General features: G+C 35.5%; 1 protein-coding gene across 6 annotated transcripts in view; it reads right to left on the reverse strand.

The window, feature by feature from the left end:
* Positions 1–27,230, reverse strand: part of LOC138703585 (mucin-6-like) — a 454,211-nt gene that overhangs the window by 85,036 nt on the left and 341,945 nt on the right. The window contains exon 1 of one of the 6 annotated variants that reach the window (XM_069831586.1): positions 1,569–1,725. The exons of the other annotated variants lie outside the window; for them this stretch is intronic. The gene's annotated coding sequence lies outside the window, so the exon portion shown is untranslated. Of the gene's footprint in view, positions 1–1,568; positions 1,726–27,230 lie in introns of those variants that run through there. 6 annotated transcript variants of the gene reach the window in all.

Raw genomic sequence — 27,230 nt, forward strand, 5'->3', positions numbered from 1 at the left:
CGTAATAGACAAAGTATTTATCAAACTTAAAACTAATTTGAATACCGTGTAGTTCCGTTAACACTTCTTTTCAGTCTTGAAAATAACTTATTAAGTTGAGGTTTTTTCCGGGGTTTTCCCTCAATCCACTAAGAGCAAATGCTGGGTAACTTTCGACGCTGGACCCTGGACTCATCTCGCTAGCATTATCAGCTTCATCTCACTCAGACGCTAGATAACTATAGTAGTTGATAAAGCGTCGTAAAATAACCAAGTAAAAAATTGTTTTCGTGATTCGAACAATAATTTAGACCATATGAAACTGTTATACGTAGCTTTAGTACTACCAAGCCACTAGTTCTAAAATTTAACGTAGTTTTGTTACAAAATTGAGTTTCACAAAAATACTATCTGGTACCCTACTACAAGTAGGCCTAACAGCTACCGAATTTTACCAGCCTCCATGTTCGTCCCGAAACAAAAATACGGCATCGTAAATATTTTTAGTTCATGTAAACAGAAAGCATATGACAGATATATGATCCAGCCTGCCGTGGTTTGCATTGTTGCTTAAGACGGCAATATAAATCCAATATTATTTATTCATCTACGTTCATGTGTCATGCGATTTGAAACTGTTGTAAGCTATGTTCTAGTTTTACTGGAATTGCTTAGAATTGTGTTTGTGGTAAATTTAGAATATGGCGCAGAAATATTTACATCTACATTTTCAATTCCAGAAGAAGTTCTTATGAATGTAATTATCAATATAAACTGAAAATTACTTATTAACCTGAATCGTAGTTTCACCCGTTGCTATTTACTCTTTTGTAGGTTCAAGCAGTTTTAATTTTAGTTGTGTCTGCAGAGAATGAGTCGCGTAGAAAACTGTTAGTAAGAAATGAGAAAAAAAAAACAACAATAAACCAACCGAAGTGCCTCAGACTGTAACTTTAAGACCCGCATTCGGGAGGTCCAGGGTTCAAGTCCCGTGGCCGGCCAATCTGACATGATATTTCACGGTTTCCTCAGATACAAGGACAAATTCCGGACTGGAAATTTACATCATCATCGCCTCAGTCACCAATATTATAAATATTAAAAATCCAAACCAGTTACATGAACACAAGCCATCTAAAAACACAAAATAAAAACAGAAACTCAACAATAGTCAACGGTCTACTGACATACCCAAAGATCCTACACACGCGATATGACCGTATATATAGATGTTAAAGCGTATATAAATAAATGCATAAAATGCAATAAAACGTAACGTAAAATTGGTGCAATGGATACAAATAATTCATTTCTAATTTATTACTTTCATCTCATATTCTGCGTCGCACAGGCTTATGATATAACTAATGTTACTCATTTAACGCTATTTAAAATTTGTGTATCGTTAATCGAGCTTATAAACTATCCACACAATGAATAAAAGTAAAATTCTGAAGTATGGCTCCGTTTACAGTATTGTTTATCAACACTCCAAACCTTGCATAAAATTATCACATTACGTAGGCATCTTATATTTCATTTACGCAAATTTCTTACAAAACTGCACTGGACATGAACAATACACTCACCAATACAGAACTAACCGTACGCGCTACACTCTTGAGTCACTACGTATCTCACATCACTATGCATCAGGCACTGGGATGGTTGCCGCGCCGCGACGCCCCTACACACGTTCCACGACGCATCCCACTGTCGTACTGAGCGCTCTGTGGATACCGGGACTGCGAGCTGCTGCTTCGAGAGAGAGGCGAGGGGGGGAGGCGAATGCGCCAGCCAGCCAACAGCTCTGCTGCAGAAGCGAGCTCTGTGTCTGTATTGTCTACTGTGTAGGAAACAATACTCTCAGGCGATAACACAATCACTTCTCCTTGATTCGAATCCCAGAATCCGGAAACAAGGTCACTTGTTACACTATATCTCCTATTCCTACATTATTATTATTATTATTATTATTATTATTATTATTATTATTATTATTATTATTATTATTATTATTATTATTATTAAATGGCGGGACGCAATTAAGATGAATGCTAACGTAGCACCAGTGAGAAGTCTTCATGGGAGATCCTTGGACGGTTTCCGTTGCAGATACTGCAACGAGATTGAAACCTTAGCACACGTCCTAGGATCCTGTCAGCATGGAGAACTCTTGAGAAATTCACGCCATCATAACATCCGAAAACTAATAGCACAAGCCCTTAGAAACAAATCCTTCGAGGTCCATGAAGAGGTGCACTGCGTTGCGTCTGAAGGCGGCGGAATTAGAAGAGCGGACATCGTGACTCTAGACAAGACTAATAGTAAAGGCTTTATACTGGACCCAACTGTTAGATTTGAGATGAGCCAGACCCAACCATCCGAGGTCAACAAAGAAAAACAACAAATTTATGAGCCTACTATTCCGTATTTTCGAGAAAAATATCAGATGGAAGGCACCTGGGAAGTACATGGTTTAATGATCGGAGCGAGGGGCACCATCCCACGATCAACTGTAAACACTATCAAAACATTTGGAATCCATGACATCATTCCAAAAATAATTACTTCAACCATTAAAAGGTATGTGGCAATTCTGAAAAATCATTTATACGGAATATCATAATCCCCCCCCCTTTTATATTCGTTAGTGTGTGATTGTTACATGTATATGTACAAATTTATTATTTCTTAAATTTAAGCTCCTAGTTCACATTTAAATTTCACTCATCTATTTTACTGTAATCATTACTATTCTTATATGTGTGTTATTCTGTGTTTTTGGCAACCCAGGATGCCTGGGCAGACTATTTCTTGGAAATAAATTATATATATTACTATTACAGTAGAACCCCGATTATCCGACAACCTATTAACCGATCGGCGGATTATCCGACTGTCTCTCTCTCTTTTTTTTTTTTTACTGCAGAATAAAATATGAAATTCTATACAGCTACTTGTTGGAAGTGGTGTTTTTCCCAACTTTTAAATTAGTCATTACCTGCTTTCAATGTAATGACCCCAAGAACTTCCATACAATTGTAAAATCCGTGTACCATTCAGTCCTTGTCCTACTGTTGAAGTGGCCATACTTTATAACTTATATTATATAAAATGTCTTCCATGGGTGTCGAAAAAAACGAAAAAGCGAAAATAATTTAGAGGTTGGGAAAACAGAAACTTTATTTCATGTCGAATCAGAATATATTGCCGTTACTGCTGTCCGAGAATTAATAAAAAAAAAAGAGAGTAAAGTGTATAAAGTACGAGTACCTATGTAAATCTACAACACGAGACCTCTACTCTATATATTTATACAGTAGACAACCATCACAAGGAGTTCCCTTGGCCCTTAAAGCCGGACTTAAATTAGTTAACTTCTGATCCTCTAACTGGCTGTTAAACACAAGACCATGGAGAAAATTTGGCCTATGTATTATGAAGTTAATTTATGAAAATCTTTTATAGCGTCGGTATGAATTATCCTATTTTTTCTATTAACCGATCAATTCACCCCTTTCATTACCACGGATAATAGAGGTTCTACTGTATTATTATTATTATTATTATTATTATTATTATTATTATTATTATTATTATTATATTCTCATTGTTTGTAAGACTTGTAGTGACCAGTCTCTGGAAGTAGACAACGAAAAGAAAAAAATTTATGAACCAACATTTGATTTATTTGTCCGCAGAGTTAGTTCTGTGGTAGCGTGTCTGCCTCTAGACTAGCCGGCCCGGGTTCGATTCCCGGCGGAGTCAGAAATGTTAATATAAAATTTTTACCTCGGGACTAGGAGAGATGGCGGTGCACAACTTCTAACCACTAGATTGAGTACCAATATGCCTGGGTTAAGTCCCAAATCTCTCCGCAGTGCATATGAAAAGAAGGCAGTGGGATGCGTCACTGTTGATAGTGATTCGTCCGTCGGATGGGGACGTTAAGCCTGGCGGCCCCCTTGGTGCTATTCGACAGGAGTAGGCTACGTGCCGACACCGGGTTTCCCCTTCTCCCTTCCTCATCTTCATCATCATCATCACTCATTCCAGACACTATATTTACACGAACACTTACACATACACTCACCCTCGTACACGACATAACTCTTCACAGATGCACATCATGTACAGTGTGACCCGCCGAAGTGGTGTACAACTAGAAAATGGGTCACAGTTCTGCCATCTATCCGCAGCATGCGGAACCCGAACCACGCAATTGAAGTTTGTGGGCATTGGACACACACATACACATTTGATTTCTTTAAACATTAACATTTAGTGACAATTTAAATTAGACTATAAATTACGAGTTCTCCTCTTTCAGGGGCGAGCTAAAGTTTTTTTCTATATATAATATATGTTATGTTATAATTATTAGCAAAATAATAAATAAATAAATAAAATTAATTGGAAGTCGCAAAATATATACATGTATATATAATTTGTGTAGACAATTTAATTTGCCAAGAATAATGTGTAAATAAATTGTCCTTATGACTCTTAATTCATTGTTTCTAATTTTGAAATATCGTTTATATAACAACAGCACATAATTTCAATTGCGTATACCTACATTAGTCCACACCTGTGGAGTAACGGTTAGCGCGTTTGGCCGCGAAACCAGGTGGCCCAGGTTCGATTCCAGGTCGGGGCAAGTTACCCGGTTGAGGTTTTTTCCGGGGTTTTCCCTCAACCCAATATAATCAAATGCTGAGTAACTTTCGGTGCTGGACCCCGGACTCATTTCACCGGCATTATCACCTTCATCTCATTCAGACGCTAAATAACCTAACCTAAGATGTTGATAAAGAGCGACACAAAATAACCTACTAAAATACCCTATATGCACTGTAAATTTATGTTTATATTCTTGTTAGGTATACTTTGTCATCTTAGGCAGGCCACTCTGTGGTGTTAAATTTCGTAAATTAAATTACATAAAAATTGAACATTATTTGAAAATTTTGCTGATTATCTTTACAACTTCTTTATTGTGTTAACTTAGGAAATTACCTAGCTGACTAGTTTCGAAGTGATATTCTTCATTGTCCGAAGCCTAGTGAGGTCCCGCGCTATCTTCTGGCTTTCTGTCGTGTGGGGAAGATAGCGCGGGATCTTTACTAAGCTTGGACAATGAAGAATATCTCTTCAAAAATTAGTAAGCCAGGTAATTTCCTAAGATAACACAGTAAAGACGTTACAAAGTTAATCAGTGATTATATAAGTGTTAAAAGTGTATACAGAACAATGGAAATTTTGAACGGCAGAATGAAACAGTAGTACACATGCTGAAAGGATAAACATTTAAACCACTTATAAGCTAAATAGGGTTTCTGAAAATTAATTAGTAACTTTATTTACTCATAATTTCTACACAATCTTAAAAATTATGGCATTCGCTTATTACACAAGGATTTGGATTTTTTCATCAGCGTGACGAGTTAGTTTGTTTGTTAATGGCTGTTCAGATCTTCGTGTTATCAGTATGCACTTTCTGAAACTTGGCCTGCAAGATCGCCAGATATTTTTAGTAGAGTATTTTACGTTTTATCAATATCTTAGATTATATAGCATCTGAATGAGATGAAGGTGATAATGCCGGTGAAATGAGTCCGGGGTCGAGCACCGAAAGTTACCCAGCATTTGCTCATATTGGGTTGAGGGAAAACTCCGGAAAAAACCTCAACCAGGTAACTTGCCTCGACCGGGAATCGAACCCGAGTCACTTGGTTTCGCGGCCAGACGTGCTAACCGTTACTCCACAGGTGTGGACCGCCAGATATTAACACAGCAGATTATTGGTAGCGAGGTTCTCTGAAGGAAAGAGCGTTCTTGAGCAAACCTATTTTGATGCATTGAAGGACTCCATCACACACAATGTGGCAGATATTCCAGGATACGAACTCAGAGCTGCTGTATATAGCAAGGAAGGGAGGCTGTTACTTGTACAAGAACAAAATGTTGGACATATACGACATACGGGTAGTGACGTAAAATATCTAATTTCTTGTGTAATATGCCAATGCCACAATTTTTAAGATTGTACAGAAAATATGAGCAATTAAAGTTATTTATTACTTTTGAAAATCCCTGTACATCAAATGTTGCAGTCTTTGAAGGTCATTTCCTTCCCACATTGTTTACTCCTTTGTCTACCAAAGACTTCTGCAATAGAACGAGGAGTCCGCCTGGGTAGCGTAGTCGGTATAGCGCTGGTCTTCTGTGCTCGAGGTTGTGGGTTCGATCCCAGTCGATTTCGATGGCATTTAAGTGTGTTTAAATGCGACAGGTTCATGTCAGTAGATTTACTGAGATGTAAAAGAACTCCTGCGGGACAAAATTGCGGCACACCGGCGACGCTGATATAACCTCTGCAGTTGCGAACGTCGTTAAATAAACCATAATTAAAAAAAACAGAACGAGGCTTTTTTCTGCCATCAATCATTTTCAATTGAAATGATACTAAGAACTTTTATCGTTGTTTAAAACTGCATCGTCCGCTACAGGATCAGCACTCTCGAATTTCGGACTCAGTGGAAAGTAAAGTAATTAATTAATTAATTTACAACATTTTCCTCATTAGAGGGTTGCCACATAGACAAAGTGATATAAACAACTTGAAAATTTATAGTAAAATAGCAATAATTATAGCTCTAATATATAAAATAATATACAAAAAGTAACAAATGAAAGAGTATGATTTCATTTTAAACAAAAATATTATAGTACATTATGCAACGAGCCTATAATGATAGTAATTAAGAATCGAGTATGGATATTTATGAAACGAGCGCAAGCGAGTTTCATAATTTTCATACGAGCTTCTTAATTACCATTATAGGCGAGTTTCATACGACTTTTTATGCTCGACCATATTTCTAACTTGAAATTACCGGTATTCAGATGTATACATTTTATTTGTAGCTGACAAGATCGGAAGTGACCTTGTTCTAGGTCGTGAATTGTGAGATGTGCGCAGACGCGAAAGTATTGATTTTTTTCCGAGGAACAATAATGTCATTGACCTTGACGTAATCCCGTTAAACTTGATAATATTATAATATTATAACCTTGATTATTGAATTCGACATTGAAAAACGAGATGACAAATTGAATTTATTTTAATATTATTTACAATTAACGCTAATTATTATAGTAACAGAACATAACCTTCTGCGACAGTATTGGATTTCCAGCCTCCGTGACTTTTCGCTAATTCTCTTTCGATTGCATATCCAAGAATAATCGATACTTGCGGTTTTATAATGGTACAAAGCTGACTTGTCATTGGCTGAACACATGTAAGCTGAGTTATCATTGGCTGAAGACCTGTACTTTAATGAGTAGGTGTACTTTAATGACATGCATTAAAGGACTGCTACCAGATGTATAATTAGTACATTTCGGCATGGTCGAGCATAAAAATGTATAATTACTGCCAAAGAAATTATTTCTTAATATTGAAATAGACCATTTAAGCACAGTAATCGCAATATCTAGAAGATATAACTTCTGCAGTTCTTGTAAATTAAAAAAAAACTGCACTAAAAATTTGGATATATTTCCTCGTACCCCAACCATTAAGCTAAAAACATTTATACTGTCTAGCTTGCATTTGTTTTTAATACGTGACAGTAGGCTCATATACTGTATGTTCTTTTTCTCGGAGTCCACCTCCTCTGGCTGTCCTTCGTGAGACTCAAAGCGGACAGTAGGATCCAATATTAATCCATGTTTCTCAGGTGGTCTGAACGCGATGATATCGATGTGTCTGCTACTGCCGTCAGTGGCCAAATCAGAGACCTCCTCGTAAACAGTGTGGCCACAATCCCGCATAGCTTGAGTCATCATGCCCCTAATGATGTGATGTCCACTATTTCGCAGGACGTCCCCATACGGACAGAATTCCAGGACGTGTGAAAGGGACTCATGTATGATAACAAAGTACAGGATGGCAGAGTAGAGAATAGTAGAAGTCAAACATTTAGGACAATTCCTTAAGGCATATGCACGTGAATGATCACAAATATTATCACAAAATTCAGGCTCTAGATTTCTAAAATTTTATAAGAAAATGAACTCACAATTAAATAAAAATTACAAGGTACCACAACAAGACATATTAGAACTTAAACATCTGATAAAAGTATAAAAAAGGTTACTAATAATATTTTTCAAACCAGTTTTATCAAAGTATAAAAAAAAATTCTGCAGTTACATCATTTGGTAACCATAACATTGTTATGATCTCTCTGACATCTTTAATATTTTCCTGCATGTAATAAACACTTATTTCTGAAAAGTAGACTACTCTCAGACATGTAGAGTTGTTTGTTTAATACAATTAATTCTTTATTTGTTCTATATTAAATATATTAAAATTTATATAATGTTTTGTGACCTAATTTTTCTATTTTCAAAGAAGTGGACATTATTGTAGTCTACCTTTTGCATAAATGCATGTTAAATCAGTTTAGAAAATATCAGAATTCTATCTCTAATGATTGTGAAGTTATGAAATAATATGTGTGAAAATTTTCAAATTTTGGAAAATTTAATTTGGAGTAAAAAGTGAATTCTTAAAAATATTATTAGTAACATTTTTTATACCTTTATCAGATATTTAAGTTCTAATAAGTCTTGTTGTGGTACCTTGTAATTTTTGTCCAATTTTGAGTTCATTTCCTTATAAAATTTTAGAAATTTACAGCCTGCATTTTCTGATAATATTTGTGGTCGTTCACGTACATATACCCCTAAAGGCATTTCACTAATTTAAAAATAATTTTCAAATTATGTTACTGTGACTTAAGATAGTTTTAGTCGGCCTGGATGGTGCAGTCAGTATAGTGCTGTCCACCTGTGGCCGAGATTACGGGTTTAATCCCGGCCCAGGTCGATGGCATTTAAGTGTGTTTAAATGTGATAGGCTTATGTCAGTAGATTTACCGGCATTTAAAATAAATCCTGCGCGACAAACCTCCGGCACATCGGCGACGCTAACATATCCTCGGCAGTTACGAGCGTCGTTAAATAAAACATAACTAAATTAAGATAGTTTTAAAACTATTACAAGAGAGCCTGAGCAGGTTTAAATCAACCTAGTACTTAACGGAGAGGAAGAAGATGATTTAATAACATGATCACAATTTTTAATAATAATGTGTTCTTTTCTAACAGTGAAGCACTCCGTGAGATTCCTCCGGCCGCCCAGTTTCAAGTGATATGCGTCTCCAAGAGAACGCTGCCGCCATTCTTCGCTGAATCGATTCCTTGCTATACAGTTAAACCGTCCCACATCGTCTGTGAGGTTTATGGACGCAGTGGGATGATACAAAGACTGTTATTTCTTCGAGTGGTACGTGAAATAACCTCGCATTCTTTTGAAGATACAGTAAAGATCAGTGATTTAATATGACATATAACAAACATCCTACGCTTCAATCGAAAGATCGCGCTTATACGGTTCATATTAATAATTTCCAAGACCTTCACGAAGACCATTACATGTTTCATTTGAATTACGTAAGGAAATGGGAGGCGTGACATCTGAATGGTCAATTCATTCGCTTTCCACCCTAGATACGTCGTTAGTCTTCCCCGTTGAACTATTGTTTCTCTTCTATATGAAGTCGCTCCCTAGTAGGCTATGTTAGATAAACGGTATTCATATTATAGTAGTAGTAGTAGTAGTAGTAGTAGTAGTAGTAGTAGTAGGTTTATTTTGCCTGGCAGAGTTAAGGCCATGAGGCCTTCTCTTCCACTCTACCAGGTTTCAATAATATACATGAGATACAAAATTTGATTACAAAACAACACAAAAGAAAATACCTTAGAAATTACATAAAATATAGTAGGAAATTACAATAGACAAGATCAGTTACATAATATAAAATTACAAATTTTCAAGATCAGTTACATAATATATAAAATAGAGTAGAAAATTACACATAATCAAAATCAGTTACATAACATAAGGGGAATACACACACACACACACACACACACACAAACACACAATTTATAAGATCTAAAATGCCCGAGACAAATTGGACGATTAATTTACTTGAGATATATTATTCAGTTAATATACTAATTGGAGAATACATATGGGTGACAAGACATAAAATGTTGATTAGCAAAGTCCTACTAAATGGCATACAAACACAAATGATTAAGTAATATATGAAGATAGTAAATAAAAAGAAAAGAGAAAAAAAAGAAGAGAGAGGAGAAAAAAATAACAACTTGGTCATTTAAGACTATTTAGAAACTTCCGCAAGAGTCTAGTTCTGTTCATTAAAGACATTTCTAAGTAGAGTGTACTTAAAAGATTTTAGACTCCGACTGCTCCTGATTTTCTGTGACAAGGAATTCCAGGAACGAGCTGTGTGTATTGTGAAGGAAGCAGAGTAGAGAGATGTTTGATGGAGTGTAATTGATAGAACATGGTTATGCTGTGAACGTGTATCACGGTTGTGGTGGGATGCTAAAAGTGTGAAGCGAGGAACTAGGTAAATAGGTGTGGAATTATTTAAAATCTGATACAGCAAACAGAGTGAATGAACTGAACGTCTCTCCCGTAAACGAAGCCAAGAAAATTGAAAGAAATACTCGGAGACATGATCATAGCGACGGCTGTTAAAAATGAAACGAACACAAGCATTATGAATACGCTGAAGCCTCAATGACAATTCAACACTAAGATCACTATACAAAACGTCGCAATAGTCAAAGTAAGGCATCACCAGGGTCTGTATCAAGATCTGTTTCAGTTTAGAAGGAAAGAAATTTTTCAGTCTTTTCAGAGAATGCAAGATTGAGAAAGTTTTCTTACAGACATATTTTACCTGTATAAGGCAGTTAAATTAGGAAACAGGATACACAACGACTTAATTGAGATAGATTTCTCATAAAAACCTCAGGTCATATATTATTATACCGGAACAGAAGTTTTTACATTTTAAAAGAGCTCAAAATTACATAAATAATAAACTACATTAATCAATACGGCTACAGTATAACTCCTCAACTTAGGTTGTACAGGAATAAATCTTATATTTCTCATTGGTAGAGTCCTGCGGTTGGTTACCTACAGTCACCAAGCAATCCGCAATAGAGTACTTGCGTATGGGGTATAGATCGGCGGCTTTGAACTCCAGAGACACAGTTCAGCTATGCCTTCAATGAGTGAGTAAGTTAACACGCCGAAAGAAAACAAGAAAAAAGTAGTTGGTATAAATAATTAATTTTACTTTAATGTATTATTGTAATTTCCACCATGTATTTATTTATTTTATTTATTTATTTACTTATTTATTTACTTATTTACTTACTTATTTACTTATTTATTTATACATAAATACATACATACGGCTGTGTCCAGATAGGGCCTGCAACGTTCACGAAAAAACAAGTTTTCATAATTACTTTCTACAATCTGGCATTAGAGACGGTGGATACAATAAAAACTACAAACATTTCTAAGTGAACGAAAGTTGAAACATCAGGGCCGAGATATATTTTATTTATTTCAATATTAACTCATTTTCAATTGTGAATACTTAAATTTCAATCTTTTCAAAAATTGTCATATTATTTACTTTAATAATAATAATAATAATAATAATAATAATAATAATAATAAAATCCGCCTGTCATAACAGGTGACCATATAGGTCCGGAAAACAAATTAAAAATGCATATATGGAATAGATAGAAAAATCAATACAGTAGGTAGCAATCATAGTAGCAATCATAGTACAATATGCAATTTAGAAAGTTTAAAAGATTAAACATTATATAAATGATTATGTAAAATTCCTATGGATTTCTTTAAGATAATTTAAACAAATATCTTTAATATCTTGGGATGTCATATGATATTGTTTTAAAATGTCAGTAGTATATTTATACGCCGATCGGTGGGCACCAAAAACCAAACCCCTCACCTGCCATGTATAATCACATTTTCATTTCGATAAAATATATCTGTTTCTTTTAAAAAGTGCACTGTAAATGTTGAAAAACTCTGTTAATAGGAAAAAAATGAGCATTTGTTATTATTTTTTGGATGAAACGTTATGAAAAAGAAATTAGCTAGAATATAGACGTGTTTTACCTATTGTGAGATAATTTTTTGTTGCCCGTAAGGTGGCTTAAATAAATATTTAGTTTGTTATTAAATACACATGACAGTATATTTTTTTACGTCAGTATTATTCTCATTGTTCAGTGCCTATACAGACACACGAATAAACAGATGTAAACACAAGAAACGATAGGAGTCGCAGAGCGAAGCTAGTATGATCCATGTACACCTAACTTGTATTCAAAGTAACCAAACGCAAGACTCTACTCACTACTATTTCGGCATGAATTAGTGCATTTTGAAAAATATAGGCCAACCTTCTATATTTGAAGGAGAAAAGCAACCATTTTGAAAGCAATCACCATCATTATCATCATCACCATTACCTTCTTCCTTTCCAGTTTTAAGGCTTGTGGTCCGTTAAAGTGTCCTGCAATTTTTGGTCGTCTTCCAAGCGAACATTTTCTCCCTGGAAACGTAACGGAGATTTTTTTTATTATCCTGATTCTATTCTTACTGTATTTATGTGAAATAAACCTTAATCTTAGCGCATACATAGTGTACATAATATAGTTTTGACATTTTTCTCAAAACTGTGAAATTTGAAGTGGCACAGGTGGAATACTCTCTTCAATATTCACTATATTAGACACTCTGAGCAAAGTCGTTCGCTCTGGTTTTGAGATCACCATGTCACCATGGACCCAAAATTCAGGAGTTCAAGTCCAGGCGAGTGCGATAAGGTTTTAACGAATGACAGAAATCTTCAGCTTGCCGTAAGCAAAGCCCTATCATACCGATGCTTCAATAGATTTTATGCTGCTCTCATTTTCATGTACATCTGACACTCCCCAGTTTCAAGTTGGTTAGACTACATTCTTAGCGGTAGAGTTGAACAAGTTGCCGCATCACAAAGGCGGTCACTCTCCACCTTCACACACAATATCGCGGGATGACTCGACCGAGCAACACAATTGAGATAGCTGAAATCAGATGTGTATTCATTGAGTCCCAGGAACTTCTGCTGGGGCGTTTCTCTAGGCTAAGGGAGAAGGTCGCGTCAAGCAGTTTGTCCGTGACACAGTACCAAGCTCTCGCCCATTTAATACATTAACGCAGTCCATTTCGTTATCTGAATGTGTACACTGGATCACATGCACTGTTCTTCTTACTCCAGTCTTCAGCAAACGACGTGTTCTATAATTGTGTAGCTTTTGTGACATCCTGGACAAGTTACATGAAGACTTTTTTATTGAGTAAATGTGGTGTTTGTTGTCGATCATAAGATCTGCGAGTAGAGGAGTCTATTGTCGATAAAAAATCTCTAAGTTGATTTTGTTAAGCATGAGATCTATGTAGATGTTAATTCTGCTGTCTGTTATGAGATCCATGAATAGATGTGTATATTGTCGAACAGGGGATATATTAGCAGATGCATCTATTGTTTATCACGAGACCTATAAGTACAGTAGAAACTCTATCATCCGTGGTAATGAAATGGGTGGCTTGAACGGTTAATCGAAAAAATCGGATAATCCGTACCATAAAATATTTTAGTAAATTAAGTGAATAATACTTATACTTCCGTTATTTTCTCCGTGGTCGTGTTTAACACGTTAGGTAGTGAATGAAAAGTTTACTGATTTAAGTTCGGTTGTCATCGACGTGTTTTTAAGGGACAAGGAAACTCCTTGTAATGGTTGTCAGCGGAAGAATAGGAATAGTAGTGGTCTCATGTTGTAGATTTACATACTCTATACACTTTATCGTTAATTTTTATTAAATCGCGCAGTTGTATAATCAGTCTCGCATTCTGATGCGAGATAAGCCATAGTTTCTCTTTCCCCAAACCACTCAGTTATTTGCACTGTTTTCGATACCAGCACAACATGTTTTCTTTTGACACTCGTGGAATACATTTTATATAGAAGTTGTACAATACGGCAACTCGAAAAGTAGACCAAAATGTGCTAGTGTAAAGGCTTGTAATAAAACTGTCTAGAAAACATAGCCTACGTACTAATATAACGTACAGTAGTACTTTATATGTTTCTGCAAAAAAAAAAAAAAAAAAAAAAAAAAAAAAAAAAAAAAAAAAAAAAAGGAGCGAGGGAAAGACAGTCGGATAATCCGCCAATCGGTTAATAGGTTAACGGATAATCGGAGTTCTACTCTAGATGTTTTTGTCGATTATGAGCTCTATAAGAAGATGACAAGCATAAAGTCAGCGTAGCCGTTACTTCTGCTGTCGATCATGAAATCCATAAATAGATGCTACGTTTGTATTGACCATGGCACCTCTTAGTAGATTTTTTGTCATGGGTTATTTTACGACGCTAATAGTTGTTAACTCTGTTGACAATCATGAGATCAATAAGTACATTCTACCGATCATAAGATCTATGTAAGTGTAACTTCTGCTGTCGATCATGAAATCTATGAGTACATGTTGTTTCTGTTGTCGATCATGAAATTTATGACCTTTCATTGTTTTTCTCACGTTAAGAGCGTATGACAAATCGAATGTACACAGTGTATTTCCAAAATTATTATTATTATTATTATTATTATTATTCACGTAGAGTTCTTCATTTATGAGAAAATAATGCTATGCTAAATGTGTCGAAGTCGATGACCACTATTTCGAACATTTGCTATGAGTTGTAAAATATTTTGAAAGCTAATAAGCTTAAAGAAATGTTTCGCACACTTACTGCATTATTCATCTGAGGGTTTAGGAGTTCGTGGAACAGTAACATGAGATCTCCGACCATTGGTCTCCTATCTCAAAGTACGCACGTTGAATCCCTCTATCATCTGAACCATTTTGATCCTGTTAATCTGGAACACTTGGTATTCTTTGTTTTATTGGGTCTTTACTTTGTTTTCGCCAAAAATAACACCATAACGAAAGCAGTGATTATAATATTGGACTCGGAAGATCGCGAATGTTTGGGAACACGTTAACTCTGTAAATTCATTACAAGGAATGAGGCTGGTAATGAATTATTAAAACGGTACAGAAAGCATAGCCTTAAAGCCGTTTGAGAACATACAATTGTAACTTCACATCCTGAGCAGGGAATTGATAATGTCTACTATGTTGATCTTTAGAGATGAACTGATAGCATGAAGTTTTATGTATGCGTTAGATTAAACCCAGAAGTTCAAAGGCGCTCGTGGATTAAAACTCGTATAACAGACGTACGGCGGGTGAATTCTCAATACAACTATGGAATAATTTAGTAGACGTACATTAAAATTCTATACCCTCGATCCTCTTAATTAAGTGCATGAAAGAAACTTCAGGAAACTAAAAGTGAGCTTAGCGTGGAAGAACCTTCTAAAGTAAGAGGTCTGCCAGAGGTGATTGAACTTTGAAGTTTTTGAAGGCTATATACAGTATTACTAATGGATCTCGAATTAGAAATTAAATATATATAAGATAATCTGATTATAGAGAATTTCAACAGTGAGACATAAAAAATTGTACTTAATTGGATTAATTATGGTATAAATAAAACCACCATTGCCATTATTATTATTTTTTCACACAGCTCACAATTCTAAAATGGGAATGTAACGGTAATAGAGTCAATCATAATCTTCCGATTACGACTACGAAAGTTATGACGCCAGCAAAGCTTCTTGCAGTAGTGAGAAGTTCCGAAAATTGCTTTCCTCTGTAATACTCTGAAATTGTAGAAAAGTGTATGACGTTTTAAGTGATACATTGATGTTTCTCATGACAGTTCTTGCTTCGTGCATGTTACAGTTCAGCTACAGTTTTTTTACATTTCCTTTATTTATGATACCAATTTGCTGTACTACATGATGTCCTCAATATGAAAATTATTTCAAGATGATGATGATGATGATGACGATGATAATAATAATCATCATCATCATCATCATCGTCATTACTATTATTCACGCAGAGCTTTGAATTTATGAGCAAATAATGTTATGCTAAAATATGTTCTTATTATGCAAGTTTCGCCTATCACTTTTAGAATTTCTTAAAAATACAAAATATATCAAAGAAGTTAAAAGGTAATTAAAAAAGTGCAAAGTACTTTCTTGTTTCTATTGAATTTCATCACGTATACGTTTCCTATAACAGAAAAATAATAGTCAGTTCATATTTATTCTTACAGATTGGACTCCGAACTTCGATAAACTGAGATATTACAATTCCTGCACCAGCACCATTTTATCTGCAACGAATTCCACTAACTGGAGTTTAAGCTGAACTCTTCGGTGTGAAAAGTCAATGTTCTCTTTCCCAACTGGCATAAAAACACTGTAAAAGATAACATTTCACTATCGCACATGGCTTGGCTTTATTGCATTCATTAGACAGGTCAATGCATTGCTCTCTGCATTTTGATCTGACGAGATAGCGATTCATTAAAAGCGACTGCTGTCATTTCCTTCTCTATTTCCAATTTATCATCACCTGTAATTCATCAATGTCGCCGGAGGCTGATAGAATGCTTACCTCGTATACAGAGATACGTGATTCGAGTCCGAACGCAAAGAGCGAGAGATCGATATTCACTGATATCGACATGGAACCAGATTGCAATCGCTCACATACTAGATAGCGAAATTTTCTACAAAAAACCGAGAACCAAAAGACGATCCTCAGCACGCTGCAGCTTTATCATCGCCAGAAATTCAAATTTTAAATCTGGAGTGATCCGAGAAGGATTCAACGGAAGATTGACGAACCTCCTCTTTCCCTTTCACTACTAAATTTACCATTTTTACATCTGACGCAGAATGTATAAAACGATCATATAACCCGTAATTTTCTTGGTTTTCATAGTAGAGAATGTTTCGAGGAAGAAAAATAGATGAAAAAACATGGAATTATTGCTAACGCTCCTGTATTTATTGGCATTCAACGTTTATTTACAACTATTCAAAGGCAAAGCAATAATTGAGCATACTTGAAATGAAAATCATAACAAAAGAAACAGATATAAGTCGTATTCAGGCTATTCACTGTCAAAAAGCCATGGCTAAAACATATCAGAAAGATACCAATGTCTTGAATATGACTCTTAGTTAATTATGTTCCATAATGATCCGTATTAAATCAGTTCTTCATCCAGCAACCAACGAAATCGCTATTCAGAGTTAAAATATCCTTCCAGGACAAAAAATGGTCCAGTAAAAAAGTCCACATATATAATTGGTCCCTGCAAAATGGTCCTTGACATTTCTTTAATTAAAAATAATTGACATCCAAAATAATAGAGTATCTAATCCTAGCTTAAAATTAACAATTTTACAGCCTCAAACAAATTAAGTTATGAGAAAAATTAAAATTTTACGTAAAAATAAAATAATAACATCAAAATAATTGTTAAAAGCAAAAGTAAAAGGATTATTCATATATAAATCTGAAAAGCATAAAATTCTATTAAATTATAACTACAAACAAAAAATAATAAATAATAAAATTAATGCTAATCTTTCCATAACATATTTTGATCCAGCCTAAATGGCCTATGCTCAATGGCCCATGGTTTAAAAATGTACATGAGTATTCAAACTTTACTTTTCAGTGCACTTCAGTACGTATCTTGATATCCTAGTGCAGTTCCCCCACTAAACGATCTATTGAGATCTTTTACTTCAATGGTGATTATGTTCAGAAGGAAAATTTCGGATATTCCACCATGTACCGGGACTTAGAAACAAAGTTCGTTTCTGAATAATAAAAAATTAATACAATTGTCTTAATCAAACAAGAGAAAAATTAAACCCCGATCTTTTGATTTCTGAAATTAAACATACACATTATCGGTTTTTTATTCCAAATCCGTACCCTAAAACTCCTTAAAGTAGGGACACTTAATGCTCTTACACGATGAAGAACTAGTTAGTGTCCTTGTTATTTTTTTAATAAAGGCTTCGTATTTTAAAACCATATTCACTCATAGATACTGAATGTGTACGAAATTCGTCCAATAATTTATGAGAAATCACCGTACACAACAGAGATGGCTAGCGCGAATCACATTGTCGGTCTGAGAGAAGCTGATAATGTGTACTTCTCTTGCGTAAATATAAGAGAAGTGTTCCATGCAACTACAACATCAGACGGACTTGCAAATCCCGTGCCGAATGGTGGACACGACACTTGTCAACAAACGAAATCGCAGTGACAACGGAGTAATCACGTATTTGAAGGAATTCCTCCAATTCACGATCCTTGCCTTCCGTTCCTTACCTCTGCCAGCTTTACTGTTTGAGTTTATTGTTTCTTGTTTATTTTACATCAGTAGATGTAAAATAATCGCAGAGGTTGATAAAATATGCTTAAGTACGTAAACAAGCGCAGAGTAATTTGAATTATTACTGGTAGAATTTTGATCTCCGGATGCCGGGCGTCGAGCCCCGGGATTATCGCCAACGCCGCGCCGGCCGCCCAGAATGCAAAGTGCGGTGGACACGTGCTCGCCGGTCTGCACCGAGAAGCTGCGCGGCCGGCCGGCAGGCAGGCAGGCAGGCAGGCAATGACGTCAATTCACTTAAATCCACGCAAGCTTGTTGCATCAGCTGGATATCTCAAATAACTCGGTGAATGGAATTGCTATGAGCACATCTTCGTCAAGTGAATAGCGCACCACGCATATGAAAAAGTATTTCACCTCCGACTGTCCTTGAAACAGCTCGGATCTCATTTTGAAAGACAGCAGACGCTTTTGAAATCGGGTATTTTTATTGTCTTGTTTCCGATGAAACAGTTTACAGGAGAATGGAGAAAGTTACACAACGCAGAGCTGCACGAATTGTATCCTCAACCTGACATAATTAGGAACATTAAATCCAGACGTTTGAGATGGGCAGGGCATGTAGCACGTATGGGCGAATCCAGAAATGCATATAGAGTGTTAGTTGGGAGGCCAGAGGGGAAAAGACCTTTGGGGAGGCCGAGACGTAGATGGGAAGATAATGTTAAAATGGATTTGAGGGAGGTGGGATATGATGATAGAGACTGGATTAATCTTGCTCAGGATAGGGACCAATGGCGGGCTTATGTGAGGGCGGCAATGAACCTCCGGGTTCCTTAAAAGCCAGTAAGTAAGTTTCCGATGAAAATGTAGCAAAGACAAATTATATAAATGAAGAGTCCACTGCAAGAATGATGGATGTCATTTGGAATACATTTTGCAGGAGAAGCAATTGAAAGTTTGAAATGTTTAGCGCTCAAAGCTTAACTGTGATTTTCCGATCATTACTGGACGATGACTATCAGTGTTAATGCTATATAACTCTCTATGTACATTCTATAGGCCTATGTCTTAAGCTATGCACTGACAGTCTTGGTTCATTTTCGTCAAGAAAGTGACATCCATCATTCTTGCAGTGGACTCTTCAAATTAAAAGATGCCGCGTTAAAGTTGGTCCACAATAAACCGGAAACGAAAACGAAAACGAGAACGGAAATATTGTTCAAATAAATGTATTTAAATGTGACTATTCACAATTAACGAGAAGCTTGCCGGAGCCCGGGAACGGAAAGGTGAAAGTTAATTGTGAATGCTCACATTTAAATACATTTATTTTAACAATATTTCCGTTCTCGTTCTCGTTCTCGTCGTTTTCGTTCCCAGTTTATTGTGGACTAGCCTTTACTGTCGAAATTATGGTCTGTTGCTCTGCGAGTTTCTATCCATTTCTGGCAGGTACTTTCGGTAGCTTTGGTGTTAAACGACGAAGTAGGAGTTGTATTCGTCAAGTTTTGCTACAACACACTCAGCAAAAGCCAAACTTTTAACTTTATCGTAGGTCAGTGGTTCTCAACCTTTCAGAGATCGCGGTCCAGTAAATTCTTTTTCTACAAGACAAGAGCCCGGTCCAAACAAATTTACTCGTAAATATTTTTTTCAATTTTTTTAAGTGTATATTATATTTAACTGACACAAACATTATTAATTAAGTATGGAGTACGTAATTTTAAAGCTTAAAGAATACCAGTGGTTGAAACTTAGGAAATAATTTCCTTTTCTATTTTATGTGCATCTCTTTTACGTATGAATAATTCAATGGGTTTGTTAACCAAATCGGAATATTTAATGTTGAGATCTCGAAAAAGTTGCGATAGCTTTGGAGCTCTATATCCTAGAACTGTAGCACACATGACTCAGTGAGGTCGTGACAATTGGTTAGTGTCAGAGCATTGTATGAAACCAAACTTTAAGTAGTTGTCCATGTACTTGTGAGTGAACGCTGACGTTTTCTTCTGTGTGCTGGTAGTTTTTTCCTCCTTTTGCCTATTTTGCAGATCGTCTGCGGACTTGAGGCGGATGCATCACTAATTCTTGCATCACAAACACCTTCAGTACGAAATTTCTTAACACCAAAATTAAGCAAAGTCCCTTGTATTTTATTCATAATAATATTTAAATCTGTAAGCCTATTACTTTCACAAAATTACGACACTCGGCTTTTGAAACAAGCACTGCAATGTGAACTTGCGAAGAGACAATATTCATTATGACAGGTCAGCTTCAAGAATTGGATACATAGTGCCTTTAATCTTCAATTTAAGTGACCAAATTTTATTCATACTTTCCAACTTATTGGTCATTGACATCTGCAACACTGGTGTTATTTCGTTCAGTTTTGATAACAGAGGATTCGCCGCCCATTGTTGTAATCGGCTTGCAAGTAATTTTTATGACCCGTCATAAACAGTGGTATTCTCCTTCCCGACTGTCGAAAGATTTCTAAGTCCGAAAAATTCCCGATCATTAAAAAATAAGTGGCTTGTTCACTGGCATTTGCTACACAGATGCTATTTAGTTAGATTTTAGAATTTAAGAGTTTAGAGACGATCTGGATCTGTGCTTTTCGGCACAATCACGAAAATTGTCCTCCTAAGAATATTTCCACTATAAAATATTGTAGAAAGTAAAGTGACAAATTCCAGGAGAATATCTCGCTCCGGCATAATTGAAGGATTCAGAACCATAGTGGGCCAAGCGCCATTTACTAAAACCGTAGAAAACAAGGGTTAAAATGAAGTTATTACCGTAATTCAATGGAAACATATAGCAAGTAATATAAAGTATACACATTAAAACTAAATGATATGTCGATCTTAATTAAACTATGGTATTCACTTAACTTTAACCCTTGCTTTCTCCGTTTAAGTTTAATAAATGGCGCTTGGCCCGCTATGGCTCTGAACCCTTCAATTGATGCCAGGGTCCGGTACCGGACCGCGACCCGGCGATTGAGAAATACTGTACTTAGGCTATGATCCACTATCTTATTTCAATGCTCGTAGACGTAGCACGTTGTACGTACAAAATATGATGAATAGTATTGCGAGAAAGTTGAAGCTGCAATCTTGTTGTCGAATTGATTTTCTTGGGCTTCTTGTAAATGAAGTTCGATGTCTTCTTCAGAAAATTTTCTTTTGAAATATTTACCGACTTTCGGCAACAAGCTTCCTGCTTCAAGATGGCGTTGATTGGAAATTTAAAAGGTTCTCTCTCGATTCTTTTCTACTGGTAAATTTTGTTTACATATCGATTTCGCTTTCAAGTTTATTTTTACTTAATCAGACAATACAAACCACTCTATCTTCACTTTGAAACTTCTTTGCATATAATGAGCTGTTTTAAAACATAGTCAGTATCATCAGACTAGGCACGCCAAATTTCCCTCCTGCGGTAGTAAATATCCCATTTCTGAATAAAAATGTATCTCTCTTGGAATTATATGTAAATATAATTTTCAAATGTAATAGCCAATCAATTACCAATATTAACTTGATAATGCACTTATCGAATCGATAGACTGCTAATGCAAATCTGATTCCATTTATTATACATATAAGGATAAATTCCATAAAAGTTTTTTAAGGGGTTAGGTATAGCTTACAGCAGTAAAATTTTTGGAAATATTCAACATTTTTTTCATCCATTACTGTATCTTGTTATCTTGTACAATAATGAAAATTGGTGTGTGTAAAATATTGTCCTTCTGCTATAGGCTATGAGAAAAATATTTTTACGATTTAAAAAAAAACTATTTATATTTTTCTCTCGTAATTCATAAACTTGTTGACTTTTTCATGTTATCTCTCTTTTATTTTATTTCTGAAACTCATGTTTACAATATCATGCTCTTTCAACTACATTCCTTAATAAATATTTTTTTTTATTTTGTGTTAGAAGGAAATATTGATATTTGATCATTTTAAATGAATTTATTTTTTATCAGACAATCTATCAAAGGTAGAGAAATGATCTTGCATCATATTGCAGATATTCCACGCATAAATACACACAAAAAATTCATTAAAGAATGTTGAATAGTTTTTAAGTTATATGGGAAACGCTTCATCACTGCACAGTGAACTGAATTTTGAAAAAAAAAAATGTAAATATTTTTTTTAATCGTAAAAATTTTTTTTTTCGTATAGAAGAACAGTGTTTTACACATACTAATTTACATTATTGTACAAGATACAGTAATGGAGGAAAAACATGTTGAATATTTTCAAAATTTTACTGCTGTAAACTATACCTAACCCCTTAATGTTGACTATTTTGGACACTGCAATAAGTAGAGAGCGGACAAATAATAACCAAAAGAAATTAGTACATGGACTATATACTGTACTCGTATGTTGAGACAGAGAATACGTCATTGGAAGCAAGGAGTTGTGTCGCATTCCTGAATGACGTATGACTGGGTAAAGGGAAAGGGTAGTTTACTGTCATGTGCGCTCGATACGCGAATGACGTATGACTCAGATAAAAGGAAAGGGTAGTTTACTGCCATTGCGCTCGATACGCGAAAGAGAAAAGGTAACCGACCGTCCTGTGCACTCAAACAAAATACATGCGCTCGATGTACGTAATCCATGGAATATCTATGTGGTCTTGAACCCTATTGCCTTTGTGATTACGATTACCTAAAGTTCATGTTGAAGCACCAGTTTCAGGTTCAATAATTTTGGCTGGTAGGGTAAACATTGGTAATTTCGTGGCAGTGGTTATTTCGTGATACTTTTTCTTTGCTCTTTCGTGAACTAACCAATGGTGTTACGAGATTCAAATTTCCGCCAAGGGATTGCATATGTTGTCCAGTTTCCAGAAACATACAGCTACGCTTTGTGTGACTATTGTAGCTGCTTCAGTGAGCTTTAATGTTTGGAGAGAGCAAGTTAGCGTCGACTTCTCAGGCGTACAAATTTTGTGGATGTTTGTAATTACATTACAGGCTTATTACTAAAGGTAAGCTTATGATATTTGGTACAAAGATTTATTATATCTTTATGAAATTTTAGGAATTGTTTTTGGAATTTTAGATACAGCTGTAGTCGCCATATAGGCTTAGATTTACTGATAGAAATCTTAGCTGTTTGAGGCGAAATTTTGTTGAGTATTAAACGTTACATTTTATACTATTTTAAAAATTGTATTACAATACGAATTTTAGAAATCTGAAGATAAGATGTGATAACAAAAAAGAAAAGGGGGACGCAATGGGTTCAGTGTAGCTTCTGTTTGATTTGTTATCATGCTAAGTGTCAATGATAAGTGCTAGATGACTTACTTGCAAGAATTGTTATAGAAGATGAAACATGGCTCCACCATTTTGGACCGGAGACAGAGGCAGACAATGAAGTAGCATCATGCAAATTCACCAAGGAAATAGAAAGTCAAAAGTGCACCTTCGGCAGGAAAAGTTATGGCTACTGTGTTTTTCGATTCAGAAGGACTCTTGCTTGTGGACATCATGCCACACGGAACCACTATTAATTCTGACGCGTATGTGGCAACTCTCAAGGAACTTCAAGCTCGACTGAGTCGTGTTCGACGACATCGGGAGAAGCAGGATGTTCTGCTATTGCACGACAACGCACAGCCATATATCAGTCACAAGACCACAGACCAGATCAGAAAATTCGGATAGACAACACTGAAACAACCGCCTTACAGTCCTGAACTGGCACCGTGCGATTACCATCTCTTTGGTAAACTGAAAGATCCCTTCGCGGAACGAGGTTAGAAGATGACTCCCTTGTGCACGCTGCTAAAGAGTGGCTCACACGTGTTGGTCCAGGCTTTTACCGTGCTGGTCTACAGGCCCTCGTTCCTAGGTTATGTAAGGCAGTTGAAAGGACTGGGATTATGTGGAAAAGTGACATTTTGTTCCTAAAGGATGTATCTACATTCTGTGAAAATAGCAAAGCTGTAGGATAAAAATATAATTTTTAAACAAATGTTATGCATTACTTTTGGAGTTACCCTAGTAATATAGGCTATAGTAAAGTCCGTAATAAAAGTGTTCACCCTTTCAGGGCGAAGAAGATGCCTTTTCAATTTCAATTTTTACTTTGATTTCATTCTTATTATGTGTTGATATGTATTTCTATGTTTCTTTGCTATGAATATTAGACGGAATTACTATGTTTGAAGTCTTGTAGCAATAAATGAGAATTTCATTTGACTTTAATGAATTTTTACACAATTCTTCTAACTCTCACGAAATTATCAATGTAATATCACGAAATAACCAACCTTTTAGCTTTAGTTGTAAAAGTGGTTTTTGGCACTTGTTCAAGAACGTGTCCAATCTTTTATGTGTCCAGATTTGTACAGCACATTATCGTCTTTTAGATGAAAAAATCGGAATAAGGATATATTTACATATTTGGATTTTAAATTAATTTTCATGAAATTATCACGAAATTACCAATGTTTACCCTATATTGTTAAAATTAGGGGGTTATGGTTTATTACGTGTATTTATAATTTTAATTACTTTTTTCTGTATTTAATTATATTTGAATTTCTATTACATTGGTTGGTATGAAATTGTTAGTTTAATCTGTATACATCAGACTGATTTAACCCTTTGCAGCACAAATTAATTTTTTATGTTTTTGATATCATGGATCATAAGAAAGCTTCGATCAATTCTTTTCAACATTTTAACTCTGCACACAATTTCAAAACACAGATGGCACCTCTATGTACACTCAAGAGGTGGTTCCTTGGTGGAATATCTGTGCCATAAAATTTAGAAAGAAAGAACACTGTGATTCTTCTGAACAACCACTTTGCTGCAAAGGTTAAAGCCTTTAATTGCTTATTCTTCTGTGGCTCACATAGAAATTTTTATTGGTGGATTAATGACTTTAAATTATTGAGGATTTTGTGGATCTTATATTTTAATAATTGTCTCATTCCTGAGCAGGCATAAGTAAAGGAACTTTATAATAATGACGATAGTGATGATGATTATGATTGTGGTGGTAGTGGTGAAGGTGGTAATGATAATTTCTGGTGATTCAAATAATCTCTATCGAGGATGTCGCAACAATTCCGAAAACTCCTGCCCTTCACTTTAATTCTGAATATACAGCTTGTTAACTAATATGATGGGAAAATGTCTGAGGAATGGACAGAGGACCTAACTAAAAACAGGAAAACAATCCATGTAAATATATACTCAATTCGTTTTGTTTTTTAATTACGTGTACTATATATTTTAATAAATTTGGTCATAAAGCCCGTAACCACGAAGCGAGTCAGATACGCTCGACCGTATCTCGCGGCAGCCTCGCTTGTTGTTCGCCTCGCGGTTTTGTTCTTTTGGTAGCGAGGCAAGAGCGCGAAGCAGTGTGAGCCACCAGTTAGTTTGCGACAATTGACGCAGTAACATCGGATTGCGTTATGGAATCTTTGCCAACGAACAGTCCACACGGAGCGAGTTAATCACTGCGAAGCACCTTTAATCGCATTCAAAAACCCACTGGAACTGGCTCACGGTTAAAGCAGCCTCATTTCGTGGATGTGCGCCTTTACATTAGTGGGTCATGTTTATTAAATAAGTAGATCTTGTAAAAATGAAGATCTACTTATTGCTGTATAAAAAATTGAAACAAGTCATGGTGGAAGCTTCGAGATTTTTTGTCATTTGCTGTTGATATTTATTAGTATTTGTTTTCTGCTACTTTATTTATGGTCAAATGTATTCTAGTCAGGAAATGGCAGACATGCACCTCATATATGGACGTGCTAGTTACAATGCGAATGAGGCAAGGCTTTTGTGTGCTGAGCGGTTTCCTAACAAACGTTTACCTAACAATAAGACCTTCCAGAGAATTTGGAACGCCTTGTAACAAGCAAACATGTATGAACTAAAAAGTCTAACTGTATTTTAAAAAATGCGAAATTGACTATATGTTTACAGGAACTTTTTTGCTTGTTTTTAGATTCTTTATCAATTCCTCAAAGGTTTCTCATATTTGTTAACACCTTGTATATTACGTGTTACACCTGCCAGTGAACTACTGTGTACATTGTGCTTTCTTACTTGTTAAATGATTTACTTGCTGCTTGTCATTGGTGTATGTATGCAGTCTGTTCCTATGAGGCTCTTGTACGCAACCATCAGATAGGACTATCACAAACTTGAAGTCAGAGTAAAATGGGCCTAAGTTCTACTTACTGTGTTCAGTTGAAGTAGGTACTTAGAGAGTAGTATGAACCTCAAGAGGTAATGTCAAACTTACCTGCAATAAAAGATAAACACACATTAGTATTATACTTTGTAATCAAATTATCTACGAAATAATAATAATAATAATAATAATAATAATAATAATAATAATAATGTCCAATTATTTTTATCAAGTTAACGTTTCTCACAAAAGACCACATGAAGAGTAGACTATCTCTCCACAGTTATGACTCCAAACGAAACAAACGTTTTAGGGCATCAATACATGTACACGAACTACTTTTCAAAATTAATGTACAGTAAGTAATTCTAGCTGTTACGGAAAATACGTAAAAAGAAACTCACTATTACACCAAAACTGGAATCTTGTGTACAGAAATATGCTACCAGTTAAATGATTATGGAATGGAATTTAACTGAGGGGGGCACGGATGGCCCAGCACTGCGACCAATTGACATCTATTGCGCTAACCCTCGATATGGAATGAGTTGCATGCCACAGATCCCCTACGCGCATCGCCCTAACAACATGACTCCCTTAACAACCGGTCCCTATAGCCGACAGAAATCCATATACCATTAACTTCAGACAAAATCTTTAGAGCTTCAAAATACTGCAAGAATTATTTTTAAAAACTGACAG

The sequence above is a fragment of the Periplaneta americana genome, chromosome 7 (assembly GCF_040183065.1).
Source record: "Periplaneta americana isolate PAMFEO1 chromosome 7, P.americana_PAMFEO1_priV1, whole genome shotgun sequence".
NCBI classification, from domain to species: Eukaryota; Metazoa; Arthropoda; class Insecta; order Blattodea; family Blattidae; genus Periplaneta; species Periplaneta americana.